The 26,314-nt window shown below is 39.5% G+C and overlaps 1 protein-coding gene across 2 annotated transcripts in view; it reads right to left on the bottom strand.

Annotated features, from left to right (window-relative positions):
• The window catches only part of by (focal adhesion protein tensin), a 553,251-nt gene that overhangs the window by 522,554 nt on the left and 4,383 nt on the right, over window positions 1-26,314 (bottom strand). The window contains exon 1 of one of the 2 annotated variants that reach the window (XM_072303043.1): window positions 14,847-15,187. The exons of the other annotated variant lie outside the window; for it this stretch is intronic. The gene's annotated coding sequence lies outside the window, so the exon portion shown is untranslated. Of the gene's footprint in view, window positions 1-14,846; window positions 15,188-26,314 lie in introns of those variants that run through there. 2 annotated transcript variants of the gene reach the window in all.

Below are 26,314 nucleotides of genomic sequence, written 5' to 3'. Positions count from 1 at the left end.
ATGGGAAGTCAAGTTATCTCTTGTAAACAAATTACTACCAATAACCAAGATCAATGTTGTATGGAATGACGAACACGCACGGTAAAAATTGGCCATTGAATCTCGTGCATCCGCGGTCTGACAAAACCTCAACAACCGCTCTATGGGTAAAAAACTGAGATAACGATGACCGATCAGGAATTAGTAGGTTCCTAATAACAAAGCAAGTTATTTCAAGTTCAGCGACACTTATAATTTGTAATTCACATTCACATGCGTGTAAATAATGCACTGGAAAAAAACACATTGGATCTACAGTCCGGACTCTTAAAATCATCGACAAGAAAAAATACGCTTGATTCAATCGGATTTTTGCTTAAATCAAGAACCAAGCCTCTTAATTTGAGCGGATTTCCTTTTGATTTAAGCAAAAATCTGATTGATTCAAGAGTATTTTTTCTTGTCAATGTTTTCAAGAGTCTGAACTCTAGATCCAATGTGTTTTTTTTAAAGTGTGTAATTTTCCCACCTGATCCTAACACTTCTACCCTAGTTTACCGATCGAGATCATTACGATCAAAAGCTCAAAAACTTCGAAGTGAGCTTCATGCGAAAAATGAAAACGATTTCAAACAACCTTGTTTCACCTTTACACTCGTGGCTTCATATAATGAGAAGTGCAGTTTTTATAAGTTTTAACACGCTCATAAAATCACTACTTCTCTTTATTTCGGCCATAGAGTCTTTAAACTTTAATGAAAACTTAGGGCTAGAGGACTTGGATACATCGAACATGAACATCGCTTTTAAATGTACTTCTTTCAATTTGAAATCCTGCAAAATAGACTTTTCGCCTCAAACCGTAAAATTCTAGCCGATAAAAGCTCAATCTTAACCCACTGCGCAACGAGCGTAGCGGCACGGCGCCAAAATTCCATATGTAAATGTGGTATGATTCACACAGAACGAACAAATCGACTCGTGCGAAACAGGCGGGGGTTCAAAAACTCAAGGGCCCTGGCTTTTCTTGCTAGTCGAGAGGCCAGGGATCATGAGTTTTAGAACTTTCGTACTTTGCCCATGAGTAGATTCAACTGCGTGATGATGTCATGGGATGCAAAGTGCAGACATTCAACATACTACTAACGCTCTTTTCGAAACAAAAATTGTGCTTAGCAAGGTCAAACTTAAGAAGGTGGTAATATTCACATTTCACCTTCGTTGTGTTCATTACCTGATTTTCTTATTCGTGAAAGCACGGCGATTTTTCCCTTGGATGGTTTTCCAAGACTTGCATTCAGACCCACCAACGCCCATGATCCTTACCTAATTTGATTCGAATTCGCGGGGCGTGGCAGCCTTTTCTGTTTAGACTACATTTTGCAATGAGGACGATAATACCAGACTCGAGTTAGAAAAAACATATGTGCCATTAGTTTCCCTAAGCGCATGAGTGTTTTTACGGATAAGCCAGCAATTGGACCGAGTTTAACAGAAAGGAACCAAGCCACATCAGCTATTGCCAAGTTTACCTGGCCAATTACATTTTTTACGAGAGAACGGTTGTTCGGATTTCTTTGAACATTTTAGGGAATTTGCTTCGCACCATATGGAGAATTTTCACTGAAATTTACACGAAAATCCGCAAAACCGTTTTCATGTAAAAAATTAAATTGCCCAATTAAAGGCAATAGCTGATGTAGCTTGGTTCCTTTCTGTTTAACGCGGTTCAATTGTAGTTCCTAATTGCGAAATATCGTCTATTTGTTCTAGAGATACCAAACTACCGGACTGCGTTTAGACTTCAATGTAGTCTTCATTTTTTCATGTAAATAATGCAAATTTTGTACCTATTTTAATATTAATACAATTTCTTTAATTTCCTTCCCGAAATTCCATGCATGAAGAGCATTGATAGTTTGTACCCATGTCATGTCAACGTGAAGCTACTGTCATCAAATATCGCCATCAAGTGCGCCAACGCTATCGATACGTATTATGTTGGATCAATGAAAGTGTTGTAAGAGGTAGGCGGCTGTTGACACAAAATATACTATCTAATCTTTAACGTTTTCGTTGCACCAATATTTGGGCGGGTACCGGTACCTGCCAGCATATTGTGAATGCATATGTTCGCGGTTACGTGCTCTCAGTTTTTAAAAAGTAAGCGAGGAATTAACCTCCTGAAGTGCATATTTTTTGCGTTTCATGGAATTTTCTAATTTTCACTTCCGATTTCTAGTTGATTGATACCGATGAGCAGAGGGGTTTGTCACTCAAACTTACATTTGAGGGGCTATGAGGACAAGGTACATAAGTGCAGTTTTTGAAAAAAATTGAGATATCAATGATATCAAGTATAAAACTAGTCTCAATGCAATTTGCTTGAAAAATTTGCTCCTAAATTCTACTTTTTAATGACTAAAAAGTCAGTTTGAACTTTCTCTCCGTCATAAGGCTCCATGTAATTTCGAAACTTAAAACACGCATTTCTCGAAATAGCAAAAACTGCACTTATGCAACTTGTCCTCCAAAATGACCTAAACATAGACCTAGAGGCCAATTTAGGCGAAAACCCCGAATTTTTGCCAAAATTGGCCCTCAAACCCATGTTTAGGGCAGTTTCAGGCCCAAAGAGAAACCGAAAATGACTAAATCATGATGCATTCCGTAAAAACATATAGACCTTCAGTGCGCACAAAATCGTTAAGTGGAGGAAATTCAGCCAGTGTGGGCCCAAAATCGGCCCTTATCGACATTCGATATCCCTCCTTTCGATAAGATCTTTTCTGAACCTTCAAAATTTTAACAATTTTTAGATTTCATAAAGAAAAACCGAATTTTTGTTGAAGTGTATGTGTTGAACATGGCCGATTGCGAGCATGTACATGCGGTGTGTGGCCGTCTTAAATACTTGTGTACTTTAATCGGGACGATCTCAGAAGCATGAGACCCGCGGCAGGAATCTGACGTGTGATTGCCACGTTTTATCAGATCCTGTTTAAGATCATCCGTTGCTGGAAGCGTTCGGAAGACGCGGCGCACGCAGCTATTCTGCCCTCATCGGACCAGGACCTCCCCGGGTCCCCGTTTAAAGAGGCCGCGCCAAACCAGATTTCAAGCGGCGATTATTTTATTTATTACTCCTTCAGATTTTTCAGACTTAAATACCCGCTGCAAGACGGCGATATCTCACCTCACCGCCGCACGGTGGATCAAGTCAACACTGGAAAAAAAACACATTGGATCTAGAGTCCAGACTCTTGAAAACATTGACAAGAAAAAGTACTCTTGATTCAATCAGAATCTAGCTTAAATCAAGAACGTATCGATCTAGCAGAGGTTTGTAAAACTCAAGTGGTGCCAATAAAACGTGAAAAATAATTATTTAAAAATTCAGATTTTATCATACCAAACTGAGTTGTGAGAGAGACAAGCAGCAGACATTACCTGAAAAAGAGAGAGAAAAAAATTAAATACTATACCATTTACATTTTCAAAATTAATTGACATACGCTAAACGTCTTACAAAACATTGCGTTTCCTCCTGAGACAGCGAAAAAACTCTGGTGTTTTTGAGAGGTTTCATAATTGTTCTAGCAGGATACGTTCACTGGATAAAAGGAAACACATTGGATCTAGAGTCCAGACTCTTGAAAACACCGACAAGGAAAAGTACTCTTGATTCAATCAGAATCTGGCTTAAATCAAGAAGAACATAGCCTCTTAATTTACGCGGATTTCGTTTCGATTCGAGCAAAAATCCGATTGAATCGAGAGTATTTTTTCTTGTCAATGTTTTCAAGAGTCTAGACTCTAGATCCAATGTGATTTTTTTTCCAGTGAATGGGAGAGGTCGGACAAAATTTGGAGACATTAAACGCTTAAAACTCCGTTTAGACAAAATTTTGAGATTCTGAAAGTGGTTCCATTGGTTTCCACGTGAAATAGTCTTCTACAAACACCCTTCGAAATTGAAAATGTGACGAAATAAAAATCAAAATTTGTAGTTTGAGTCAAAAATTTCATGTCCGACCTCTGTGATTGGCTCGATCGACTGTGCGCCGGCGCCGTCGGGATTTCGCACCGTATGATTTCCAGGCCGCGATATGGCGTGCTTTGACGATGGATCGATTGATCCGCCATTTGAAGGTATGGAAATGAATCGATTGCCGGTGTGTCGGTAACGGCCACTTCAATAATCGATCCTTTACCATAACTTCAGATGGAAATATATCGATAGCCGATGATTCACACTGAAAATTGGCGGCGTGAAAGCATCTCTTGCCATAATAGACACTATTTAGCTAAAATCCCAAGCTTTCCTCCAAATTAAATCGGATGCCTTCGTTTTACCCGAAACAATACTATCTCCTCCAAGAGATTTGAAGGGGGAAGCTGACCAATGCCTTCGTTTTACCCGAAACCATACTATCTCCTCCAAGAGATTTGAAGGGGGAAGCTGACCATTTTTCTTTCGAAGAAAGTTGGACCTTTCACCTTAAAAATAACTTTACAACATAAATACAGGGTAATCTATTAGTCCCGCACCACCACTTTAATTTTATAACAAAATACACTTCAAAGTTTCGCTTGGCTCGATTCGCAAGTCTGTCATTCGCCGTCTCTTGAAGGCGACAAAACAAAATTTCGCAAAATTCAACTTGATTGGGCCAATATTGGGCTAACAGCGATTATATGGACGCTACTTATCACAAGAGCACTATCAAGATGGGGACTTTTGACAGTGGCAATAGGTGATAGACTTAGTGGAATTGTTAAGTGTCACTGACTCTCAGAATTGAAACTGTGATACTGAAGTAAAAATATGATCTGAAAGTAAATGGTTCAAAAGAATAACTGAACTCATCAAATTTCGAACCATTTTTTGCCTAATCCGACAACATTGCTTAATATTTCATAAATCATGGTTGCATTAGCGATTCATGGAGGCAGTTCGCTCGTTATTGGATTTATAGCTTTCTCGCGGATTATAATTTCGGGTGCTCTCATTTCGGTGTATCGTACAAATCACAAACGTGTTACACCTTCGGTGATGCTAATCAGACACGAATTATCCCATCCAAAGCCAAAATTTTCGCGAGATACTTGCGTCAATATACCGCCTTAACTTAGCATATTGCATGCTTCAGTAATCCATCCAACCCAAAATCGTCCGCAGGTTGAACTTTTTTACGGCCACCCTAAAGTTTCAGTGAAATCCAAACGGTACACACCGTTGATCAATCAAAGATAGGATATCACTGCTTGTTTACACTGAAAAAAAAGTAGCTTGGATCAAGTATGATAATTCTTGAATTTGCCGCCAAGAATTTTCTTTACCTTGCTTTAAGCTGACTTTTTCTTGATTCAAGAAAAGTAATGCTTGTGTTAAGCAAAAGAGTAACTTATATTAACCAGCAAAATTCTTGATTTAAGAAGAAATACTTCTTGGCGGCAAATTTAAGATTCTTTTTTTTCCAGTATAGAAGGCTCCCTGAAGTGCTTTCGAGGCACCACAAAGTGAAAAGTTTCACGATTTCTAATTAATTGAATGATTGCTGGGCTTTTTACTTGCGAGACATTTTTGATGAGAACATCTTACGATTTTTGTGAGATTGCCTTTAATGATAATAGAAATAAAAAATTCGACAAAGATTTTATGGAGAATCCTGATGATAAGTAAGTAAGGTAGCATGTTATTTGAAACCGACAAACATTTTAGGAAAATTATGCTCCTGATTATAGGACTCTTAATAATTATGTTTGTTTTTAAGAATTGCCACTGACCTCCAGCTGACGCAACTTAACTTTCGCTGGCGCTAAAATCAAACAGGCATACTAATGTTTGAAATGATCAGACTTTTTACCGCATTATAACCGTAGTTTTATTTTCCTCTGTATAGGTTCTTTTTACAAAAATCGATGAGGAGCATCTTTTATCGAGCTTTCAACGTCTTTGCAAAGAAAAACATCAACGCAATTCCAAACAGTCAGAGAGCTGAAAGGAGTAGATTATTTTTGCCTCTTGCGGGCACACAGGAGAGATGCTCGCTTCTCTTCTCTGAAATGATCGACCGCCAATAAACATGCTTCGCCGTCTGGTTTCGACTCACGCTGAGAGCGGAAACATTCATTCACTATTTACAGACAACCCATTCGAAAAGCGAATAAATCTCGGAACCTGATGTTTATAGCGCGACCGAAACTTCCAGATGACCTTCACTTTGAGCGCGAGGAAACTTGGATAAACTTTTGCCAGAACTGAGCCGAGTGTACTAATGCATGGAGCGCATTTTCTCACAATAATTAGTGAGCGCAACTGACGATTGCAAATTATCATTACAGCTTCCAGCAGAACCTATTAAAGATGCATGTTAACAATGGCTTCGAGTAAGTTCTCACGGATATTACAATGCGTAAATGGGATCATCCGTCGGAAAAAGGAGACCAGTGCTGAGAAACCCATTTTGTCATTTCTTCACTTCATCACCTCGGGTCGGTGGGTCCATAAAAGTTTTGAAAATCAGAAACCCATAATACGCAATTTCAAAACTTTGAAATCTTTGAAGGGGCCGGCCGTCAGACGTCCCCCTCACCACGAACAAGCCGTCTCTACAGCATTTCTCTTGCGAAAGATCGCAAATCAAGAAAAAATGGGGAAATTGAGTTTGGATCTAGATGAGAGGCACACCGCAAAAAAGTGACTTGTTGCGGTTGGGAAATCGGGCTCATTGGAGACTTTGCAGGTGTCTGAAATTTTGTAACTTTCATATTTAGAATAAAACTGCTGAGAAAACTAGGAGCACGAAAATAGCATAGGTTGCTAAATTGGACGATTATTGGACCTAATCTGCTAAAATACATGTGTAAAGGTGGAAAATGCCGCCAAATGACGTCACAAGGCAGCACAATTTTCTCAAACGTTTAAATCTTTCTTCCTCTTATTTCCCATTTCAAGAAAAAAATTAAAAAACATACTGAAAACTCAGCTCATTGAGCACATTCAGATAAAACAATAAAAATTTTATGTGCAAATTCTCCCCCGCATTTTGCAATGAGGAACCAATATTTTTCGCTCATCCATAAGAGCGTCCATCTGCATGGGGATGCAGTGGTTCCTTCTTGCAAAATGTCGTCCGATTAGTTCCGGATCATTTTCAAAAATAGTTTCCACCGACGGAAAAATTTCGTGTCTGCATTTTTTATCAGTGCACTCAGACCTCGAAACAAGACTTTGAGCATGACTAACGAACAGCAGAATGGACAGCTTCAAAACTGCGCCGGCTCGCGAATCGTTGAGCTTTGAAGTCGGAAAAGGCGGTCAAAACAATTAGCCACGCACTATCACGCAGATGAGCTTTCTTTTTCCGAGTCTGTCCGTGTATTTATACATCTCACCTCCTACACGATCCCTTCCCGAGGAACTAAAAATACTTTCCGCCACATGAAATAACTTTGACGGAAGTATGCACTACAAGGATAACAGCAGTCACATGCGGAAATGGTAGCGGCACTGAAACACTTCAACCGCGTTATGGGTGTTGCTCGCCGCACAAAGATTCATTTCTCTTAAGAATATAGTTTTCCACTTTCTTTTCCAATGGACCACTAGACAAGGTACGAATTTCAGCATTCTGATACATGCTTCTTAACCGAAATTTTACATAGAACACGATACGCACAACGAAAATTACCGAAATCAACTCCTTACGAAGATATTCAATGATTCTTGATGCGTGAATTCAAACCACCCGCTCATGAAAACTCAATGCTCTACGTGATTCACATCGCGCGCTAAACGTTGATCATGACAGTCTCTACGATGTAAAAATCTGGCAACCTCAATCTTGACTCTTTGGCTCAGCTATAGCAAATTGCTTATATTTTGAACAACACGTTATGGGAAATGAACATTGCTCGATTGAGAAGATTGCTGAAACCGTTGTAATGCGCGATTCGACTCACGTAGAGCTTTGAGTTTCTTGTGAGCGGGCAGTTCAAATTCCTTGTGACCAATGTGAAATAAAAACGTTAATATCTTCGTTAGGAGTTGGTTTCAGACATTTTCGTTGCACGAATCGTGTTCTGCGTAATATTTTAGTTAAGAAACATGTATCAGAATTCTTTAATTCGTACCTTGTCCAGTGGTCCATTTTGGGGCAACACGCATCAATTTGCTTAAAATTTCGTATGTTAGCTGATGTTACTACTATCAGTAAATCAACTCTCTGTCCTTAATGATCGAAGACACCAATGGCGAGGCGTGAATGATCGATTATCGACAATTCCCCATTTGAAGCTATGAAAACGCATCGATTATTATTAAGGTATTCGTTGCGAACACCCTTTCTATAGATCCTTTTACACAGGTTATAATAGCAAATCAATCGATATATTGCAAAGCCCGCCACGTGACTGGTGGACGTAGATCAGAAGAATCTTGCAAACTGCAAAAATAGTATTACAGCTATCATAGACAAACTACAAATCAGACGCTATACAAGAGGAATTATCATAGCGATATTTGTAATGATAAAAAAAAAACAACATTTCTGGGAATATAGGATTTGTCACGATCATGGAGAGGGATCACATTATTTTACAAAAAATCATCTGAGTGTCAACTGAGGCGTTAAGATGGTAGCGTGACATATTTACTGACATCATTTAGATACTGCATGAATCAACAGGAAATTCCAGAGAATATTGTCCGAAAAAGGAATCCAATCGTTTTTAAATGTATACTAGCTGATTTGAAAAAAAATATTTACGCAAGATATAACCAGGGAATTCCTCTGATTCCTCCTCCGGAGACAGGTTGCCGAAGAAGGTCCTTCATTGGGTTCCTGCTGGGAGAAGACGCAGAGAGCGCCCAATGAAAGGTTGGAAAGAGGGGGTTGAAGCGGAAATGTTAAGGTGCTCAATTCCCCAATATTTGTGGTTTGAAAGAGAGCAGTGGAGGTTAGGAGTCGTAGAGCGCGGGGGAGTGCTGTAAAGCGACTTGTATGTATGTATTCCTCTAAATTCAAGAGGAAATTGTTTTCAGTTCAAGCCCTACTTAATTACGACTCTCAAGCTAGGCACGATCAAGTTCAAGCACCACACACTAATTCTATAGTTTTTATTTCTTACGAAATTACGGTAATTTCTGTTTTTTCGAATTGCAAGAGTTCTTATGATATTCACGCCTCACAAAATGGCAGGGATATTTTCCTACATTCCCTTCCATTCCCAATTTTCCCTTTCCGGCTATATACCATAAAGGAGTAATTCGCCTGGAACTAGCGCAGCCGGTGTGGGCGCAGAGGAGTACTACAGGGCGCACGCGGCTAGGAACTGTTGGGATCCATTGTTGCCTATCAGCTATGAATAATCAGAAACTACAAATGATTTATGTGAATCATGCTGATACAGGGTAGTCGGAAAGTTTCGCAGAACCCCACTTTTTTCTTCAGTGAGCTCCGGAAACGACAGATGCCGGAGGTTTCCTGGAGGTGATACATTCGATGCTTAAGTTCGGAAACTTGGTGTGCTATATGAATTGGAAGGTCCATCCCAGTAATAAATGAACTACTTATAGCTATACAGCCCACGGTGGAAACAGAGTTAATGGGAAAGTTTGGGCAGTGTGGGAACATTAAAAAGTTATATCTCAGTTGGACGTATTTATGCTAGAAGGAACTATGTTGCACGCATAACCTATGCATTTAGTTCCATTTAGCATAAATACGTCCAGTTTTTAAAAAACAAAAAGGGTTTGAAAGAAGTTCCATTAGTTTTTCTGTAAAAGTTCGTCTGAAAATCCCCCTTAAAAGTCATAATTTGAAGGAATTAACATCAAAATTTGCAGTTTTGGTAAAAAGATCTCATGTTCAACCTCTCCCGATGCCTCTACTGCAGCTGTCTCGTTTATTTCCTGGATGTTACAACTCCTACATTTACGAAATTACGTCGGATGAAGGAATTGCAACTTTTCATTCGTTGACGTATCTCTTTCGGGTATTAAAGAAATCATAACACCACAAAATTTAATGGGATTGCTTTGAGACATTCAACTTTTAGCTGAGTTGCAACCAAAATGTTTTGCCTTATCCCTCATCACAGGGTTGCCACGAAATTTAGAAAATTAAATTCCCTGACACGATTGAGTAAAATTCCCTGACAATTAAAGAAACGTCGTAAGACCGAAATGACATATTTGAAACAGTTCCCAGGCAAAATTTGTTGTTCTAAACGTCAAATCCATTCTAAGAAGCAAATAAAGGTCATTTAATAAATTTTCCCTGACAATTTCCCGGTTTTCCCTGACTTCTTAAAATTCCCAGACATTTCTCGGATTTCCCTCACTGGAAAAAAAGTAGCTTGCATCAAGCATGATGATTCTTGAATTTGCCGCCAAGAATTTGTTTTATCTTGCTTTAAGCTGACTTTTTCTTGATACAAGACAAATAAGGCTTGGGTTAAGCAAAAAAGTAACTTATATTAACCAGAAAAATTCTTAATTTAAGAAGAAATACTTCTTGGCGGCAAATTTAAGATTCTTTTTTTTCCAGTGCTGACTGTGGCAACCCTGTTATCGGCCCTGTAATGTTGCTCTCATGGAACTTCAGTAAAAACGAATTTCAAGTTCCGTTTCAAAAGCCTGGGCACCATTCTTCGGGCTAACCCTGAATACCGAGCGTAAATCTGACAACACGGAGCGGATCTTATCGTTGTGTTGCACTATTATGGTACGTTATGGAGATTTGCATTTTATGAGCAATAGCCGAACGGAACATTGCGACTTGATACCGTTACTTTTGTTTTACCTCACGGTTTATCCTCCCGCCCTTCCTTGCGTGTCACCTCACACCGCGGGGACGATGAAGAGACAATGCACAACCGAAACCGCGCTTCCGCTCCAGTCCCTGACCTTGCCCGAAAATAAAAAAATGTGTGACCGGGATTAGCATCCTGTGCACCGATTCTCTTTTTCACGCTTTATTAAAGTGGATCTTCAGCACTTGGGAGATAGATTCGATAATCCATCTGTCAATTGAATCAGTGAGTTCGAAAACACACCAACTCGGGGAAAAAAATTGTTCAGGAGACACCTAAAACTGCGCAGCTGGTGAGGAAAATAGTTTAAGAAAGACCTTTTTGGTGCCAAAGGACATGTACTTAGAGACTTTGTAAAGCACCAAGTTGAAATCGATACACCATGTTTGATGACAGAGAATTAAGCGTTTAAAAATTTCCGAGTTGGTGTGTTTTCGGTCTCACCCACTTTCAGATACTGATTTTTCATAGTCTGCCCTGAAAGATATATATTTTTCGACCTGAATAACGCTTGAATATTTATATAACTTGTTGGTACAAGGTATACTGAACCAAAAAAAAAAAAACAGCAAAATGGGATGGTCACCTGTTTCCCTTGAAATGACCAAAAAATGGTTTTTCCAATGAAATACTTCGATTTTTCCCTTTTCCCGTCGCTGTTTCGAGCATTTCCGATTGCAATTTCGAGATTTCCTATTGCGTGCAGATGCTTCTATCTTTATGCTACCGTCAAAAAGTGAAAATCGAAAAAAACTCGAGTTGGTGTGTTTTCGAAATCACTGATTCAATTGGACCACCTACGTTTTGCAATTAAGAGCTACAATCTTTGGCTCAATTTAGGAACAACGTATGTACCATTGGTTTCCTTACGCAGATGAGTCTTTAACAAATAAGCCAGATATTGTAGTTCCTGATTGCAAAATGCAGTACAATTGATCATTTCTGGATCTATAAGGACATTTTTTAGATTTTCCGAGCATCAAATCAGGAATGAAAAAACTTCTCGACCACGCGGGTCGCGATCGTTCGCGTGTGAAAATGGGAAGGCTCCAAAAACGGAATTTCGAAATGGGATAGCTGGAAAAATCGTAATTATTTTGGCAAAACAGCGGGTAAATCATGTGTCTTTCGTAAAATCGCGGTAGAAATCGTGTGCTTTTCTAAAAGTAGCGCCAAGTTATGCGTTCGAGCTATAAAAAAGTTATATTTTCGAATTATTTTTAGAAAAACGGGTTTTTCAAAATGGGAAGGCAATTTTAAAGAATGGGAAGGCCAAGAACTTTCTGCACCCCTGCATCAACATCAAAAAATACAAAATAAGCAACTTAAAATATGACTCAGGACGTCGGCCTCAGTCCCATTTTAAGTTGTTTATTTTGTATTATCGTTTCGGGCCGATTAAATTGTTTTTTCTTACTGAATATTCCATTTAGTCGATGATTATTTGTATTGAATCATGATACTTCGCAGACTGCCGCCCTGACAGAGGACGCCAAAGGAAAAAAAATCAGAAATAAATCAATAAAAATAAGAAATTACTGGTGTAGTTTCTCGTATCTCTTACAAGAAATGATTAAGTTTAAAGCTGATGATAAAAATTAAATATTGAAATATGATACGACATTAATTTGAACCAAATTAGGCACATTAGCTGGCGCTTAATAGCAACACATTAGCAAGAATGACCACTATAATGACGGGCGGCTGACATCAAACACTATGATCGTTAGCAGTTAGACAGAAATGGATCGATTGGGAAATTCTTTGATAGAAATATACAGAACGGCGAAAACCAACAACGGGGGTTTTTTTTGGTATCAATTCTTTCGAGAAAGGCTGCCACTGAATTACGTGACGCACATTTTCGCATATACTGGAAAAAAAAAAACACATTGGCTCTAGAGTCCAGACTCTTAAAAACATCGACAAGAAAAAATACTCCTGATTCAATCGGATTTTTGCTCACTGGAAAAAAACACATCGGATCTGGAGTCCGTGCTCTTAAAAATATCGACGAGAAAAAATACTCTTGATTCAATCAGATTTAAGCTCAAATCAAGAACCAAGCCTCTTAATTTGAGCGGATTTCCTTTTGATTTAAGCTTAAATCTGGTTGAATCAAAAGAGTCCTTTTTCTTGTCAATGTTTTCAAGAGTCTGGGCTCTAGATCAAATGTTGTTGTTGTTGTTGTTTTTTTCCCCTCCTTTCCGGAGTGCAGCGCGCTCCTTGGGTTCTATAGACGCTATTAGTGCCACGTCACAGTCGGTATCGATTGTATCGAACTGGATCCAAACAATCAAACATAACCTCATCTTGACACCTCCCTCCCAGAATTTCACTGTCAAAAGCCAAGAAACTGGAGTGGCATAGGAGTGGCCTAAATCATGGTGGCCCTCGTGGGTATTTTCACCTTTCTGAAACTGCTTTATCCCGTCAACTTAACAATGCGGGAACGTTCCGCGATTAAAAGAGCTGTCTCTAACACAACTTTTTTCTCAAACTGGGCGAATTATCTCTGAAATTCTTTAGTTTCATATTGAATAGTAAGGTTATGTTTGATTGTTTGGATCCAGTTCGATACAATCGATACCGACTGTGACGTGGCACTAATAGAGTCTATTCGGTCGGTGGTTGTGATCACTTCTCAATCCATTGATAAAACACGATTTTCCTGGTAAACGTATGGATATTTTTCTCCCAATTGTTCAGATAATTTTGATCGCAATTTTATCTAAAGTTCCTGAAAATTTCAAGGAAAAATATTCATAAATTTCCTCAAAAATAAACATTTCATCGAAGGAACTTTGGTAACTCTCGAATGTTCATACGGCGTTCTTCCTTAGTACTACACCCGGAACTTTCAGCCTCTGAGCCCGGAACGCAGACGGGGTATGTCTATATACAGCCCGTAAGTACGGCTTCCACGGCTGGAGTTCTTTTTCAGTGTAGATTTTGAAATACTGACGTGCACATACATTTTCAGGGATACTGCAAGGTTTATCATGTGTGGTTCTCTCTTCACTCCGTGCACCATAATCGCCCAAAAATGAAGATTTTTTTTGTATTGGATGACATTGCTTCCTTTACCTATGGACAGAGTGAGCGAATAAAAGTATGGTCGCACGTCTCTTAAACGGGTAAAGATGAAGAGAAATTCTCAAAGTGCCAAATCAAGATACGTGCCCTCTCGTACTTGAACATTGAAACAACTTCGTAACAAATTATTCTTTGGAGAAGTTTCCCGCGACCAAGTTAGTTCAAAAGCCAAAAAGTTCCGACGCCAAAATGAAAACTGCCTAGTGAGCTTCCATAAAATACTGCGCGAAGTCTGACAGGACAAGATGATTTGAAGGGCCTGAAGGTTTACATTCAGATCGCAAAAAGCCTTGGAAGTTTTCAGAAAGTTCGTCTGACCTCCCATCCCCAGTTCTTTCCAACCGTTTATTTCCGGCTCTCCGAAAATATTTCACAGAATCACGAAGCATTTCAGAGGAGCTTTCACAGAGTCAGTCAAGTTTCTTTGACGATGAGTGTACTTAGCATTGATCGAATCGAAGAAATGAAATGAATGATCGAGACTGTTCCGCATTGAAAAAGGGGGGTTACCTCGGAGGGATTTTCGATTTTGAGACTACCTACTTGAAATATTGGGATTAAGGGTTGCTAAAGTATGAAAATTATTGACTTCCAACGCATCCAGTACCTTGATGATGATGAATAAAACACTCGTCTCGTCTACTGAATTTGATGTGCGATGACAGTCATCCTATCATATCAAGGTCAACTTTGTTTATTTACTCGAAAATAATGACAATTCTTTAAAAATGTTGGCGTATTTTTTGATTCCAAAAATGCCCTGAAATATCTTCATGAAACTTGCACCCGTTCACGAATGAAGATACGAGAAAGTTTTCGGGCTACAATTTGCGATATTGGAATACGATAAAGCTCGCCGGATCGGACACCTGCACTTTTGCGAGCGGCCTATCATCAAGACAGATCCGATGATAACGTCGATTGGAAAACCGAAATTGACAACAACTGACCTTATCAGACGAACAATCCAAGGGGAAAACGCCGCTCCGGTGGAAAAATCAACCGATCACACTGAGTTATCCATCAGATCCGCCGAATACACCACAAAAACCCACCGGCACACTTAAAACCGCCGAACGTAAACAAATCACTCGCCGAATGTAAACACGGAGGGCGAACTGCCGAGAGAGACGAAATCGAGCCGTTTCGATCGGCACAATTCACAGAAACTATTAGCGACGAACCCAATCCGATTTCACACCGGTTGACACTCGTTTTTCCGACGCTAACTTCGAGCCGGCACGGGGCACAGAGCGACACAGTCCTGACTCTCGCGCGAAGCAAGGTGTACTGAAGACCGCTCTCGGCAGCACGCGGGCTGCAGCCCGGGGACCAGACGCGGGAAACACCCCCCCCCCCCCCCGGTCTGGGCCGCTGCACATAGCCCCATGCTGCTACAGAAGACAGGACATTATTCTAACAAAACTATTATCCGCATTGTGGACCAATTCGTCGGGAATCTCAGGGATTGTAGAAAAGGCACGCGCCTCGACGTTCTTTATTCACCGGCGGCGAGACGTGAAATGATCGCTTATCGGTGTTTCCCCATATGAAGCTATGGTAAAGAGTCGTTTGTTGGGAACACCCTGTCATTCGATTCTTGTCATTGGTTTCAATGGCAGATCAATCGATATGTCACAAAGCGCGCCAAGTCACTGTTCTTTACCTTTAGCTCTCTCCAACAACAGATGAATGGACTATGTTGGTTTTATAACACGGATCTGTACAAGAACAGTAAGGTCCAGTTCTACCACCTGTGGATGATAACCTCCTGTCACAGGAAAAATGTTGACGGTGTTTTCCCAAGCGGCATTTTTTTTTCCCAACGGAAAAATCGCGATATGTTTAAATCGAGTTGCGATTTTTTCACGATTTTTTGGTAATAGAATCGTTTGGATCGTCAGCATCTGAGTGATTATCCTCGATCATATTGTTTTATCTCTGTAAAATTGCGTTCGATTAGAATCGAAATTTTACCTCAATTTATCACCATTTTTTGTTCGATGATATTGCGATAAATCGCCGTCGATAACAGCGAATTTATTGCAAATGTATTTAATGTAATCCCATTTTTATGCGACTATATAACTATGAATCGAAGTCGATAGAATCGCAATACATTCTCCGATCAAATCGCAACTTATCACGATTCCTGTTACTGGGAGTTGAGGTATTTTAGAATTGTATGATAGATTTTATGGTCCAGATCGCGGACGACTGACTAAAAAAACACGTATCTCCGAAAAAAAAAAATTTTTTAGGAGATTGAAAAAACTTCCCAACTTCTTTCCAGTCGACGATCCAAACGTAAAACTTGGTGAAAATATCACAAGTACTCATTCAGTCCTTCGACATTTTTTGCAAAATAATGTTAGTTACGAAACACGATAGGACGCCGATGGTATACCACACTCATACTCCGGATAAGAGAATCAATGATTTTAACTTTCTAATAAATATTATTTTATTTTATATATTTTGATATTTTCTTATCTCGTTATGTAAATACTTTTCTCATGTAGTTTCTTATTTTATTAGCTTATTTTAGTTGCTTTGTAGTTTACACGTGTTGTTTATGTAAGCCCTGATGATGGGACCTGGTGTCTTGCTGCGGCTCCATGTAAGTAATCACTTGAGATTATATAGTATGAATAGCATTGTGGTTTGATTTAAACAAACGATTTTAATTTTAAGTTTTACCATAATATAATAGATGCTACTTGTCCAACCATGTTTGTTTATTTGCAAAAGGCTAAAGAGTGCTATCCGAATGAGCAAGCCATTACGGTGAAAGAGGATCTAATCAAGGTACACTTGCAAGACATTCTTGACCTAACTACGATTCGTTTATTCCAGTGTCTAGGGGATGTCGTGAATGATTGCTCGGAGGATGAGAGAAGTTTGCAACTGATTGGGTAATGGGGTGTTGATGGTTCGACGCACGATGAATACCAACAAAAATTTACGAATAATACACAGAATGACAAACACATCTTTCGGAGTTCCTACCTTTAAGACTGATTAGTAATGTTAATGGGGAAAAACAGGTCTTATGGCAAAATCCAACACCCTCCTCCTCAAGGTTTTTCCGACTGATAAGAACCCGTTTCATCCACGAAACCGAGGATATAATAAGAGATGAATATGCATACATATAGAATCAATTCAAAATCTGAAGGCAACTGTAGTTCCCGAAGTTGAAGGAAATAACTTCATGGTGAAGCATACTTTAACGCCCACAATGGTGGACGGGAAAGTATGGAACGCCTTAACAGAGAGCAAATGCACAACACGCTGTTTATAAATGTACTCCAACGTCTGCAAACTTCAATTACCTGACGAAAAGGGGAAAGGAAGATCCCGAAACCTTCAAATTTGGCTTCTCTATTTCACACGCTAAGGTTTTTTGAGCATTTGTTAAAGGTTGCGTACAAGCTACCAATAAAAGAATATCAAATTGGTAAGCAAGACACGGAAAAGAAAAACATTTTGACAAATAAGAAGAAAGAGATTCAAGAAACTTTCAAAAGCGCAATGTACTTGTCAATAGATGTTGATAGGGAGAGGCTCGGAACCACGAACACCGGTAATGTCTCACGTAGGTGTTTTTCCGCTCCGGAAAAGTTCTCAGAAATTGCTGGAATCAACTTGAATCTCATATTTAAATACTTGCTGTGATATTAGAGGTCATTTCAAGTGGTTTTAAAGTAAATACAGACAGCTTTGCTAAGAATTGCCGAGAAACAGCCGAATTGTTTGTAAGTTTGTATCCTTGGTACCCTGTGTCACCAACTTTCCTTAAGATTCTAGTTCATGGAACTTCAGTTTTCCCGTGCTATATTACCTATTGGCCAGTTATCCGAAGAGGCAGTCGAAGCAGGACACAAAATTTACCGAGATTTTAGGTCTAATTTTTCGAGAAAAGACGCTCGAGAACATTGCAATCGAGGTATTTTGAATAGACGTCTTATGTTTTCGGATCCTTTCATTTCAAGCAATGTTCAAAAGGGGAAAGAGTCATTTTCAAAAGAGGCACTAGAGTTGCTACTCGCCGAGAACGTTTAAATTACAAATTAAAGGAAGACGGACGGAGGAGGAGGAGAGGATTAAGGCTCTTTACGTACCTAAAATGCCAGTTTGTTTTGTAAATTTTAGTAAAACCGTAGTGTAAATTTTAGCCGTTTGTAATTTGTTTGTGTGTATTGTTGTAATTTTAGTTTATTTTGTGAAATTGTTGTAATTATAATTGTAATTTGTAATTGTTTTAAAGCCTACAGGCTGCGAAATCATTTGCAGTGACGGTGGCTGTTTTCGCAGTTTTTCATATTTTAGATCTATCAAAGATCATTTCAAGTAATGTCATTCATTTATAGACCCATCAGATGAAACATTCATGCCCAGTATGACTCAACCTCACATCCAAGGCGATGATGAATTAATAAGTAATATAACACATTTGGTGAGCGAAGTAGAGGAACATGTCAGGGATACGGCCCATGATGAGGAACTCTCTGAACTTCTCTCTGTGGAGCAATTTCAAAATTACATTAAATGGGAGGCAGCAAATATGCTCCAAACCTTATATGCTGAGAATTTAATACCACGGAATAAAGTTCAACTAGTTACTGATTTTGTAACACATGTTTTCAATTCCCTTATCGATTTTTTAAAAATAAATTTAAAAACCAAAAGATTTGGTACTTAATGAATCTTAAATGACTGTCTCTTAATTAATAACCCCGTTATAAAAAACACCATTCCTTGGTCTAGAAGCGGTTCAAATATTTTGGCAGTTTGGGAACGTTCATTCCTCCTGAACCGCTTTTAATCGCGCGCGGAGACTTCAGAGACAGTCATAGTGGATGGTGTCCAAAAAACAACTAGTGTTAAGCACGAAGGCCAGTGCATTCCGCTAAAGAAAGTTCTCTATCGGTTTTTGGGTACCAAGTCTGCACTTCCAAAAATCCTTGATTATAGGAATCAATTAAAAGACGAGAAAAAGATAATCTTTAATTTTATCCAGGCAGAGCATTGGTATCAGAAAAACTGTGACAAATTAGTGATACCTCTTGCTTTGTATAGCGATTCTTATAAAGTAGGCAATCCATTAGGTTCTCACCATGGGATCCATAAGTTAACCACAGTATATGTTATATTGTATAACAATAGCAGTTTGTTGTTGTATTGTATATTGTATGTATTTGTTTGTTGTGTTATGTTGTATTGTTGTTGTTATATTGTATTGTTATATTGTATGGTGTTGTATTGTATATTGTTGTGTGTATTGTTATATTGTGTTATATTAAATGTTGTATATGTTATGTTGTATGTATCTGTTTGTTGTGTTATGTTGTATTGTTGTTGTTATATTGTATTGTTATATTGTATGGTGTTGTATTGTATATTGTTGTGTGTATTGTTATATTGTGTTATATTAAATGTTGTATATGTTATGTTGTATGTATCTGTTACCTCAATTCAGAGGAGACTTGTCCAATATTTGTCTATTCATGATTTTCCATTTTTTTTAACAATAAGTATTTCGGTAAATCAGTCTTTCAAATTTGATTAAATGAATTGAAATTATTATTTTCCGATATTATTTATTTTGATATGCCAGAATTTTCTGGCTCAGTTTATTTCACTGCTGAATTAGTATAAGGAGACCATTTAGATATCAATGGCAAGCTTGGTTTAGTTGAAGGCTTTACAGCAAACTTTCCATGTAGGATTAGCGAAATACACATTGACGATTTAAAATTCCAAGCAGAGAAATTAACAGTAGCTCTGAGAGACAGGCTAAATTATAAGGAAGATGTAGCTCTCAAAATCAGTAGATTGACTGGAAGAGTGCATCTTTCATCAACTGTCCTATTTTTCTCTCACAGAGAATGTAGGAAGTGACCCCTTGCATGACCTCTTAGAAGAGGTCGCGAAGTATGAGTAATTCTTCAAGATTTGGTGTATAAAAAGAATTTATTTACATAAACATCTTAAACCTTGCTTATTAAAAACTTAGACTATGGAACTGTTGATCGAAATATCCCTCCGCTAATAACTGATGACAAGTTGAGAGAAAACAAAATTCATATGATTTCGGGATGATTAAGAGCGCGGTGGACCGTCGCCCAGTCCTCACGTCAATATTGCGGATTTGCAAGTTTTAAATCGATGCGAGCTTGGAATTCATGAAGTCCGCAATTTGAGATAGGAAAAGAGCTATGATTTTCCTTCAATTCCGCGTGATACCACATACCTACTCCGGAGTTCGAATAGTTGCTCGCTTCGTTTTCGAAAGTGGGAAATTGCGCGCAGATTATCTCAGTATTGCAAAAAAATACGCTACTTTTCCAGCGGATTCAGACGTGTGCATGTCAGTAGTGAATTTGTCTGAATTATTTCTGTTTGTATTAATTTATCTGATTGGGTGGTTTAGGATCATGAGTTGGACTATTAATAATTGATTAATAATTTGATACTTAATAGAAGTGTGTCTTATTTTGTTTGTGGGTTTGTGTACATCAGGAAAAGGATATAGATCTGGAGAGACAACAATAGGATATATCTGGCGAGAGGAATTTGGCTTCATTTCTATGATCTCTAGGCTATTTGAGATTTATGATCCACACAGGTTTTTTTTCAACCTAAATCTCAACTGATTTCCTGTTTTTGTAATTTTACTGTTGAGCATCTCTGAGTTTTGGCGTTTAACTACTTCTATTGTTTGTTTATATATCTTTCTACTATCTGTCTTAACTACTGAATTTATTAATTTTTACTTTTATAACAAAATAAAAGTTAGAGTATTTTTTTTTAGTTCTTTATTTTTGTTTATGTTATTTATCAATGTTTTAGGTTTGGTTCCCTACGTTTTTCCTTGTTCTTCACACTTTGTTTTCTCTATTAGGTTTGGTTTGGCAATGCTTGTCGTTAGCACTACCGGCTATGTGCTTGAGGCATGTGTTCGGACCGTACTTTGCCGACGGCAAGAACAATGCCGCAAGTATACTGACGGCGGGAATGGAAGCTTCGGCGGCAGGACTACGGAGTTGGTTAAAAAAGGACGACGTCCTTATTGTAGATAGACGATTTCGAGGCTGATTGGACCTCCTAGAGGACATGAATCTGATTCCAAAAATCCCGCACTTCCTCGAGAAAAAAAAAAACCAGGTTGTCTACAAGATTTTCAAAATGAAATTCCCTGACGATTCCAGGTTTTCCATGACAAAAAATGACAAAATTCCCTGACTTTTTGGGTTTAGCCATACGATGAACTAGTTAAAAAATATTAAAAAAAAACTATCCTTAGGAATGACCCCGTAAAGTCATATACTGAATTACCATGGCGTTGCAAGGAGTTGAGTAATACTTTTGAAAGGAACGAGATCCTAAATACTCAAAATTAAGCTAATTCCAAAATGGTATACTCAGACTAAAATTCACCTTCAAAATTTAATGTTTAAGCTCTACTACGCTCTCTATGTGACATATTGCCCCGTATACTTTTGAAAATTCAAACTATAGTTCACCCTGGTGGTTTCATAAATATTGGCATATTACTTAGTGCCCTGAAAATACAAGTCTCTTTTTCTTAAAATATAAAACAAGAGTTGTATATGTGCCTAACTCAGGTAGATTTCGCTATAATCAAGAGGAAATACGAGTCTCTTCTCGATTTTAGATAAATTTGCTTGATTCAGGATTTTTTTTTTTTTTTTTTTTTTTTTTTTTTTTTTTTTTAAGGTCAATTAATTCAATGGATTCCAGAACCTATTGTTGGTATTGAATTTGTCTTATACTCAACAAGCGTTGGCTTGTTAGAATATAATCCACCAATAATATTTCTACAAGGTGGATGCACCAGTTGTGAACATGTTGATTTAAGAACCAGAAAAATTTCATGCAAAATGCAGTTGACATTGAATATTTCTTTACTCAGTTAAAGAAAAACTAAAATTCTAGCACTTTCATTAAATTTCCTAACTTATTGAAAAAATTGATTAACCATCTGCTCAAAACTGGGGCACTTAGTTTCCTATCATTATTTACTGTAATTTTCTGCTGTTAGCAAGTTAACTTCATTCAAGTTTATTTAGTCTATCTTGCCATTTGGCATGAATTAAGTAGATAAATTAAATAGGGCAGATCGATTCGATCTTTAAAGTTAGCGAACACACATTAGTGAACCTAGCGGCCGTGTTGCAAACTGGTTGAACAGAGCAGTTTACATTATCAGCCACGCGAGCGCGCTACTCGGCCAATTCGGCAGTGACGAGCAAAAATAGCCGCGAAATGTTCGAATTGCGAAAATTCCCTTTCACCGGTTTTCGATCGAATTCCCTGACTTTTCCCGGTTTTCCAGACAATGATCAAATTCCCTGATTTTTCCCGGTTTCCCGGTTTTCCAGACCTGCAGACACCCTGAAAACAGCATTCAATGACTGAAGCCAATGAATCAAGATTGGTTACCGCAGTTCGGTGGGCTGTGGAGACGGCTGCGCTACAGTTTCGCACAGGTGCAGTTTCGCACAATTCAGTGCACAATCTTGCAACGTCTCAACGCAGATCAGATTTAAAATCTTCTGCCGCAGCATCTGCGATGACGTCTGTATGTTTTTGGTCCAATTATTTTTAGTGGTGGTTTTTAGTACTGGGATTTTAACCGAAAGTGTTCCCCAAGTTTTTCAAGGAGTTTGAAGTGTTTTAAAATGAGTAATAATTTTACGATAGTTAAAAATAACCGCGGCAAAGAAAGCATCTCATATGAGGGCTTTAAGTATTACAAATTTCGCCCTCAAAATTCCAGTATTCCTCTCTCATTTATTTTGTGTAGAATCGTAATGTTTTTCGAATTATTTGACCGTGAAAAGTAGAGGTTCTGCAATGTTGCTCCATAGTGCACTAGAATATAGCAATGCTTACCTTACAGAATCAAATGCGTGCGAAATGGTAAACTGCCACTGGAGACGGTTAATGGGCTCATGAAAACATTTAGGGCGCTTGATCATAGGATGCCTAATTCACAGATTCCCTACAATGGAGACTATGTTCGAATTGTGTGTAGTATTTGTAATGCCTTCCGTCCTCCCAGGATCTCTGAAGACGAAACTTCCACAATTATTGGGGAGCGAATGTTAAAAATGGCCGCAACCCCCAATACTTTACAGCAGAAGGTCGAAAGCGAAAACCGAGCAAGGAGAAGAGTTGTGAGGCAGGAGTTGGACGCAAGCAACATCACTGATTTCCCAAAGTTAACGCTGGAAGAGCTAACGTTATTAACTTCAGGCGTTTATCAGTTGAAACAGGCGGAATCCTACTCGATGGAGCATCGAGACCAGGATGGATTGTACCAAGTTTTCACACACAAGGACAGTGCAGATGTGCTTCGAGTAAAAATTCAAAGTCGACAGACCAGTGTCTACAAATTTTCTTTCATTCTCCCCTACTTTCCAGTTTCCCTGATCTATTAATTTTTCTTTCTTGCCCCTACTTTTCATGAACCTTTTTAACCAAGATTTGCTGCAATCTGTACGATGTTTTCCCACCCTTCGAAGCGATATTACAATTCAAAATAAAACCTTTCTGCGTCTTGTGGTGTCATAAGCATCAGGAGACTCTCGAAAAAAAGATTCTTTCTTCTTCCACTATTTGCAATCAACTTCCATCTTTGCATCTCAAAAACTTTAAGACATTTGCAACTTCGGAATAAATAAATAGAGGAAGTAATATTCACTTCCACGTGTCCGCGACGCTAAAGGAGCGTCGCGGACGCTAAAGGAGTCGTCGTGACACTTCAAAAGCGTCGCGGTCACTTCAAGCGTGTCCACACTCCCACAGCTCGCGACGACTAAAACTTGTCCGCGACGCTCCTCCCCAGGCGCCGACACTTCCAAGGTCGTACGCGTAAGGAAAAAGCTCGCGGACCCGTAAAGTTGTCGGGACTGCTTCCACATGTCCATCATGTCCAGAGTTCCGGATGCGTTCACTACGCAACTTAAGCGCGTCTGTCCCCGCTCTACGCCGCGGAGAGATCCCGATAATCTGACTAAATGATTGCCGGACGCACCTCCCGGAGAAGACCTGTCGGAAAACGGCCCTGAGACGCTCCGATCTGTCGCCAACAGATCGGAGCGAACACCGACAAATTCCGCTCATCCGCTGCTTTCCTATTTCGAATGTTTCAGTCGACAAACCCGCGAATCGAACACCAAAAGCCGTAATTGATCGACAAACCGTAATCTTCGAACTAAGCAGCCTGAATCGATCGACAAAAGCCGTGGAACGATCAACAAACCTGGAGGCTTTCGACATACACGTTGAAGTCTCGACAACCTATATCGATCGACAAACCTTATCATCGAATTACTCGATCGTTCACGGTTTGGTTTTCGATCGATTCATTCCGCATACTTGATACCTTGTTTTTTTTTTTTTTATTATTGCAATCATTTCTCGTCGATCATTCACGTTTTTTTCCATCATTCACGTTTTTTTCCCGATCGATTCACGTTTTTTTCTGATCGATTCACTTTTTTCTATCGAGTCACTTTTGTCCCAATCTTTCAGTCATTCGAATCGACAACAAAAAAAAAAAAAAACCGTTTTTTTAAAATGTTCCATCGAATCGTTCATCGATTCACGTTTTTATTTTCGTCGATTCTTGTCGATCGAATCCACACCCCCTAAAAAAAAAGCGCCTCCACCATTTTCGCGGCTCAAAGCATACAGTCCGATCAACGAAAATTCGGAAAATTACACGAACAGAGCGGAAAAAATCCTCAAATTCCCTCCCTAAGTCCGTGCTCCGAATTGTAGCGTCTTCTCCGCCCTCGACTCTACAGCATTTTCCGCCGCGTCCAGGACGCCGCGGACACACGCGCCATCTATTCGTAAGCTCATGACCGCTCAAAAGTCGTCCACACTACCCAAGCTCCGACCTTGGAAGGCGTCGTGAGACGCTTAAAAAGGCTTCGCGGACCCTTCAGAGGTGCGGTGGACCTTAAAGGCTCACACGCCCTTAAATTGTCGCGGACGCTTGCCACAGGCTCCTGACACCCAAAAGGTTCGCAACCTAAGAGGCTCGCGGCCCTTTAAAGCGTCGTGCCACTTCCAAGTGTCGCGGACGCTAAAGGAGCTCCGCACCACACAGCGATTAGAGGGAGAGGAGCAACCACGAGTCAGCACCATAAATAAAAGACCTAGCCTATGAGTCTCGTTTAGTTACGGTCAGCACTAACGTCTGATGGCAACCTCAAACCAGAAAGCGCTGCATGGCTAAGTATCGAAGCGCCGTGAAGTATTCAAAAAATACGATCCTTCGACGGATTCGCTTCTCTCCCGGTTCGCGTTTTTTCTTTCCCTACTTTTGTCCGACTTCTCCCACCAATTCTCTCCCTACTTCCTACTTTCCCTTTTCCCTCGCAACACCCTCAGACAAGCTCGAAAGTGTACACTACTGTCTCCGTGCCAAACAACCGATCAATGATGGTACTGTCAATGATGTCCGTGAAGTTAGCACCCCGACTTTTAAAATTTTAAATTTTCTCTTTTGCTCATCATTGCTCATCATTTGCTCACCTCGAAAATTGCTTTCATTTTTTTTGCTCAAGCATGTACCCCCCAAAAATCGAACTTGAACTTTCAGAGAGGTCATAGACCTTACTACCCCCACTTTGTCCGATTGACCTGAAAATGGTCTCAAACGACGCAGAATCATTTGCTCACCTTTGCTCAGCCCTTAGTTTTCGTTGCTCACCTCCCCCTCCGCCAAAAAAATGAACGACGGCATTGTAGGGGACATCAAGGGCAGCACCCCCACTTTGTCCGATTGAGCTGAGATTGGTGTCAAACGACGCAGGATCATTTGCTCACGTTTGCTCAGCAATAAGGACATCCATCAAGTTTAAATAGTTGCATCAAGTCCCCGTCACCGCCGACCAACGCGTCTGTCGATCGAATCAACTACTGCAGCCTGATTATTGAAATTTTTTGTTTGTCGGATCGACATAGATGACATAGGTTAAATCGCGGAGCGTGATTGGTTGGCTATGTCTTATCGCTGCTTTGTCGTGTCTATGTCGGGTTGACCTCTCGACAAGCTAACGGGACCTCTCGACAAGCTAACGGCACCTCTTAAGTTTCCGACAGTATGTCGATCATTCCACCTGACAAAGGCACGATAAAGCAGCGTTAAGACATAACCGACCAATCACGCTCCGCCTTTTAACCTATGTCATCTATGTCGATCCGACAAACAAAAAATTTCAATAATCAGGCTGCAGGTAGTATGAGCAGGGAGTCAAAACGCCTTCAATTTTTTGAACGCAATACGGACATCCGTCGAGGTTGTACAGTTGTATCAAGCCGCCGTAGCAAACGCGTCCCATTGTTTATCGATATACAGACGAATATAAGTTGA

This window comes from Bemisia tabaci, chromosome 7 (genome assembly GCF_918797505.1).
Source record: "Bemisia tabaci chromosome 7, PGI_BMITA_v3".
Taxonomy (NCBI): domain Eukaryota; kingdom Metazoa; phylum Arthropoda; class Insecta; order Hemiptera; family Aleyrodidae; genus Bemisia; species Bemisia tabaci.
The sequence above is the reverse complement of the archived record's forward strand: the minus strand, read 5'-3'. Positions and strand labels throughout refer to the sequence as shown.